At 52.1% G+C, this 6,487-nt stretch overlaps 1 protein-coding gene across 1 annotated transcript in view; it reads right to left on the minus strand.

The window, feature by feature from the left end:
- ANXA2 (annexin A2) overlaps positions 1–5,594 on the minus strand; it is a 103,367-nt gene extending 97,773 nt beyond the window's left edge. Inside the window, exon 1 of the mRNA XM_069223464.1 lies at positions 5,459–5,594. The gene's annotated coding sequence lies outside the window, so the exon portion shown is untranslated. The remainder of the gene's footprint in view (positions 1–5,458) is intronic.
- Positions 5,595–6,487: the final 893 nt, after the last annotated feature.

Here is a 6,487-nt window from a genome sequence, read left to right on the forward strand (position 1 = left end):
AGAGTGAAAAAGGTGCCGTAAAGAAGTGATTAAATAGGAAGTGGATGAAGGGGCCAGTTGGCCCACGATGTGTGTTTAATCTTGGTGGGAAGTTTAGTAATAGAACCATTGTTATGTTAATGCACAAAGTATAGCTAAAAGTTGTCCAGGTCTTTCACAGAGCAAGAAGACAAATTTGGAGGCATGGCCTCACTAGTTTGCCAGTGGGAAACAAATGGAATGATCTTCCGTCCGGGGGGGGCATTGTGAAGTGGCAATGGCAGAGATGCAGAATGCTCTCACCAACATGTGGAGCATCTGGTTTAGGCCACAGAGAGGCAGTCATTGGCACTGGTACAACACCACTTCCTTCATGGAAGGGAGTTCCACGCACAGGGGAAGGATCCGCTTCTGCCGGATCTTGGGTCCTTTGTGCAGCATTGTTGGGTGGGGACGGGCCAGCTACATGAAGATATAAACACCCAGATCAGGAGCATTTCGTCATAGTTCCTGTGGCTACCTCTGTCTCCAGGCCACGTCCCACCAGTACCAGCCCTGCCATGCAGATGCCAGCAGCACCTACTGCATCTCTCCCACCGACAATCCCCAATTTTATTAGGAAGAGGCAAATGTTTTTCAGGGGTTTCTACCCAGAAACTGGAGTATTCTACTGTTTAGTAAAGGACCTCAAGTTATTTCTTGGGACTGTTTGTTGAGCTAGGGTTATCGGGTCTTGCTCATGGTTAGGATGACTCAGGCGCATTATCTTTCCATACCAGAAAAGATCAGGGGCCAGATGTAGGAAAAATCCAATTTGCGAGTTGCAAATTGCGAGTCATTCCGACTCGCAATTTGCAACTCGCAAATTGGTATGCAGAACGGTGTCTCAGACACCGTCTGCAACTCGCTATGGGGTCGCAATGACCCACCTCATTAATATTAATGAGGTGGGTCGCTAATTGCGGCCCCATAGCGAGTCTAGGCACTCACAAACATGGAGGCCTGCTGTAGTCAGCAGACCTCCATGTTCGTGACTGCTTTCAATAAAGCAGTTTTTTTTTTTTTAAGTGTAGCCCGTTTTCCTTAAAGGAAAACGAGCTGCACTTAAAAAAAAACCGAAACCTTTAGTTTCGGTTTTTTTTCAGGGCAGGCAGTGGTCCCTTGGACCACTACCTGCCCTGAAAAAAATGATTTGGGTCCATTCACAAACTGGAAGGGGTCCCGTGGGGGTTTTGTATCATTACATTTTTCACCAGGTATGAGGGGTGAAGGATTCGCCACTCATGTGGTCAAGTCACTTACGCAGATGGATTTATGCTTTGCAAGGTAAATTACCTATGTGCTATGCGCCTTGGTCTAAGATTTGACCCAGTTGCCAAGACCATCTCCCTGAACAGATCTTCAGGGTGTTTTTTGGGCACTCGTGCAGTTTTTACTCTGAAGGATTCGTTCTTGGAGCAGTAGGAATGGAGTAAACACACTCACGGACAATTATTAGACTTAGAAATTCGGACCACTTTGTAAAGAAGAACTGGTGTCCAAAAGAAACATGTGAAACATCTCAAAGTTTACCTCATGGTAAATATTTTAATGAACGGTTAAAAGAGAAGGAGAGTCATTCAAAACAAATGGTGTTTGAATTTCGAAATATAATGAATCAAAGCATTTGCAAGCTATCACTGGAAACTTATTAGTCATGAATTTGCATAATTACATCAGACTGCTCAAAAATAGTTTAGCAAAAATATTTTCTCATTTGGGTTTAGCTTTTCCGCTGCAAAAAGATAAAATATTTGCCCGAAGGTGGGCGGCTATATGAATGTTGGCGAGTACCCTTTGGAAGAGTTTTGGGGAGGCACTGAACAAAAAGCAGCCTTGGAGTCGGGGCGGTCTGTTAGGGAGTTGTGACAAAAAGCCGCGCCCGGGCTTCTAATATTTGTGAAGTCTTGGGAGACGTCGAAGGCGGGGGTACAATGTCCCATTGTGCAGTCAGTGTTCTCATGAAGGTTGGCAGACGCGGTGCACTTTGGTCCGCTGAGGGCGCGCGGCCCCACCCGAGCGAGACGCAGCCAAAGTGGTCATTGCCCAACAATGCAGGGCACGAGGAAGCGACGGAGCACCACAAGTAAAAGCCTCCCCCCGCCACGCCCAGAGAAATCCCTTCACACAAGACGTAGTCACTGCCGTCTGTCTGTAGGTGCACAGTACTTCGATCGACTGCTTCACAAGGCCGTCGCCCCACTGCGTCAATACAAACTTGTTTGCTAGGTTTTGGAATGGCCTAATGCTAAAACAGAATACAATGTCTACACAAAGACAGTAAATTGCCTTTGTACTCTCCACATACATTGTCCTCTCCGCAGAAGGCCAACTCTCCCACCATCTCGCTGCGTGAAGGAACCTTCCAGAACGTGTCAAATGTGTCATGATCATGGGCTGCATGTTAGCCCTTACTCTGCCGCAGGCACTGCACGCTCCGGGAATCCATGCACTCTTCCGGCCTTCTGGCCAGTTCAGCATCTTCACTGCTCTCTCTGGGGGATACTGAACCCTCACTCACCAGCTCAACGAACTCACCACTTCTCGAAATCTGAGAGGTCGGTTAGTATTTATGGACAAAGCCAATTGGTTTGACAGCCAATGCCGGGCTTATCGGCTTTGCCAATACCTGTTTTTAGATATTGATCTATGGTCCTCCTGAAAAGAAAGCCCCTGGGTCATGACAGGCGTTTGCTGCAGTAAGGATAGTCAGTGAAATCTTCGAAAGTTTCACGTTTCCGGGTTGTATACGTTGACAGTCGATAGTTCATGCTGTCTATAGCACACTGCATCATGCACGCAGATCCCGGGGCCAGGCAGGGAAGTCAGACTCATACAGGCTGCATAGGTCGCTCTTGGCCTGGGCTACCACCACAAGACATATCTGGCCTCCATGGTGGCTTCCCCTGTGCACATCACTGCAGAAGGCACCCAGAGTGCATCCGCATCATTGCCAAGAGCCTACAAAGTAACCCGAATGAGGACAGGTGAGGCGCGGGCAAGGGCGGCACATTTCCACGCAGTGTATGCACTGACTTCTGCTTCCCCGACCAGTCACTCAATGATTGCCCCTTCTTTCTTCAGATTCTGCCCCACCGTGTTGAGGCCTGAAATACTGACCCTTCCCATGTTTGGCGCTTTATATCTGGCTTCCCCTCAAAGGACAGCACTCGGTGTCCTTTCCCTCTCCGAACAGGACCTCCTAGAAGTACTTTATTGGTGCTTTGCTCGCCCGTCCCCCTCCCCCAGCACAGCGCCGCATGACCTGCCCTCTATTTAACACCTTTTAGAGCCCTGTCTTCTCCGCCTGGGCCCGCGCCCCGTGGTCCTCGCTGAACCCGCTCTCCGCCCTCTGCAGCCCCAACCCCCGACCAGCACTCTATGCCCGGATCCTTGCTAGAGCAACCCGTGCCCTCCCCATTGCTGGGCCAGCGCTCCATGTCCGTCCCTGGTCGAGCATTTCATACCCACTACACCTTTCTGCTCTGGAGCTCCACCCCCTGCCTCTCCTCGGCCAAGCCTCTACGTCCTGCCCCTCCATGGGCAAGCACCCCATACCCTCCACCCTCCCTCCCACTCTCTGCCCTGCCCATCTTTGGCAGCACTCCGTGTCCTGTCCGTGTCTCGTCGGACGCTCTATGCACTGCCCCTCCCTAACCTTGTAGTACTGGACGCACTGTCCCTCCCTGGTATGGCACTCCATTTCCTTTCCTTGGTACAGCACTCCGTGCCCTGCCCCTCACTCGTCCAAAACTGTACGGCTTGCCACTCCCTGGCACAGCACTCCATGCCCGGCCACTCCCTGGCACAGCACTCCATGCCCAGCCACTCCCTGGCACAGCACTCCATGCCCGGCCACTCCCTGGCACAGCACTCCATGCCCAGCCACTCCCTGGCGCAGCACTCCATGCCCGGCCACTCCCTGGCACAGCACTCCATGCCCAGCCACTCCCTGGTACAGCACTCAATGCCCGGCCCCTCCCTTATACAGCACTCAATGCCTGGCCCTTCTCTGGTACAGCACTCCATGCCAGCCCCCTCCCTAGTACAGCACGCCATGCCTGCCACCTCCCCGGAGCAGCACTCCATGCCCGGCACCTCCCTGCTGCAGCACTCCATGCCCGGCCTTTTCTTGGTACAGCACGCCATGCGCGGCACCTCCCTGGCAGAGCACTCTATGTCCTGTCCCTCTCTCGTCGGACGCTCTATGCACTGCCCCTCCCTACCCGTGTAATACTGAACGCACGGGCCCTCCCTGGTACAGCACTCCATTTCCTTTTCTTGGTCCATTTCCTTTTCTTGGCACAGCACTCCGTGCCCTGCCCATCTCTCGTCCAGAGCTGTATGGCTTGCCACTCCCTGGTACATCACTCCATGCCCGGCCACTCCCTGGTCAGCACTCCATGTCCGGCCCTTCCGTGTTACAGCACTCCATGCCCGGCCCCGTCTCCACAGCACTCAATGACCGGTCCCATTCAGCACGGCATTCCATGTCTTTTTTACACCCCACCACCACACCCGCCCCATTAAAGCCATCAATATCCTTTTTGAAAAGAGATTGGTCTGTGTGGGACAAGGAAAGACTGACGTGAAAACCGTCTGTATCACCGTCCACGTCAGCAGATGCGAGGGTTGGTGAAAACTGATAAAAGGTGCAAGTAGCTCATTCACTCAGGGAGGTTCCCTATTTGCATCTCATCATCCATCTATTCATCCACAATGTACGTGGGGGAGTAAAATTTATCAGGGAATGAGCCGTACAGTATATGAGTTCACTGCATCTCCGTGGAAATTACAATGCGCCGAGGGAGGGAAGGGCATAGTTGTGGCAGACGACGTGTGCGGTACTGAATAAAAGGCGCTTTTCATCCAAGTAAACATTCGTAATAGGCGAACACAAAGTAGGGGGAAAAGTTACACGGAGAAGGGCACCATCGCCGCGAGGTGGGGGTGCAGATGAGGGGTGGCAGGGCGCGCAGCAGAGGAAGGACACACTCATTTACAACGAAGTTGCACGGCTTGCACCCGTCTCTCCTCCCCTAACAACCCCCCCCCCCCCCCCCCCCACCCACCTCAGGCAGCCCAGGGCGATGATGGCTTGCTGTGGGTATGCCCTGCAGCGAAACAGGAGGTTCCCTGGCGGCGGGGATGGACTGCAGAGGGCATACAAAGAGACAGGCGCAAGCACTCTCGTGTACTGCTCGAGAGGCCTCTTAAACGACAGGGGCAGAGGTGCACTGCGAAGGGCATGCAGTAAGACACCAGTACCCGCATGCACTATTAACAAGTACCCTCGTGCACTATTATCCGAGACCGCGGCAAAGATCGGAAGTGGTCCGCGGAGAGTCGTGCCCTGGCTGCAGACTTCAAAGACGGGCTTGAATGACAGAGGGGAGTGAGGGCCCCACACCCCCTTGAGGGATAGCAGCGCGGTCCTTACCTGTGCTGACAGCAGGCAGGGGCGGTGGCAGAGTTCAGAGTGAATGGGGAGCCGTCGATGGGGCTTTAATACTCGGGAAGAGTGCAAAGAGCTCAGCCCTCCTCCGTGTCTGCTGGGCCCGCCCTGTCCACACCCCTCTCGGCCGGGCCCCTCCAGCTGTGCGCAGCAGCCCCGGCTTCAACTCTGACTCACGGTAAGGGTGGGGTGGCGAGCTCGGGGAGGGGCGGGGGGTGCTAAGTTAGATATGGAGGCAGGGCAGGATGTAAAAGGGCTGAATGAACATGGCCGTGACGTATAGGTGGAGGAGATTTAGCACATATTTAGTTAGAAAATACAGGGAAAACGGATGTGCAGCGGCATTGTGCAGTAGTGGGCACAGAGGAGAGGGTAGGGTATGTAAGCTAATGGGGCTTTGATGACATTTTGCAGAGAAATGTTGTTTGTTTCATGCAGCATCCATGAAACGTTTCTTTAGATTAAAGCAGGACTTCACATATTAGAAATGGGAGGGTGTAAAAAACATTATTTGCAGTAATATTCGTGAGCTCCTGCTTTGTTACAATATTAAAAACACACGTCAGTCAGTATCCTTATATTTCAGATGTATACACATTTAACATTCGGGACGTAGTCAGTGACACAAGTTCTTTAAAGTGTAAAAGGCAATTTATTAGGACAGGATTGCCTTAAATACAATAAACATTATTATTAGACTTTTAAACAAATTCAACCTCCCCCCCCACCCCAGGTCCCCGTCTTCTAGAACCTACCCAGTCTTCTTTTCACTCATCGCTCCAATAACTTCCGTTCTCCCGTTTTTCACCTCAATTTTACCCACACATCCTCCTTTTTCATCCATCCTCTGCCTGCTTCGTGCATCCCCCACTTTATCATCCTTCACCTGTTTCCTTTTTCCCCCTGGACGGTTGGCCAAACCTGCATCCGACTCTCCACACTCCCCCATCTACTGTCACACTCTTATCCGCAAACCTTCCCTAACTGGCAATCCCCCCCATCACACCAGACTAC

Source organism: Pleurodeles waltl, chromosome 3_1 (assembly GCF_031143425.1).
Source record: "Pleurodeles waltl isolate 20211129_DDA chromosome 3_1, aPleWal1.hap1.20221129, whole genome shotgun sequence".
NCBI classification, from domain to species: Eukaryota; Metazoa; Chordata; class Amphibia; order Caudata; family Salamandridae; genus Pleurodeles; species Pleurodeles waltl.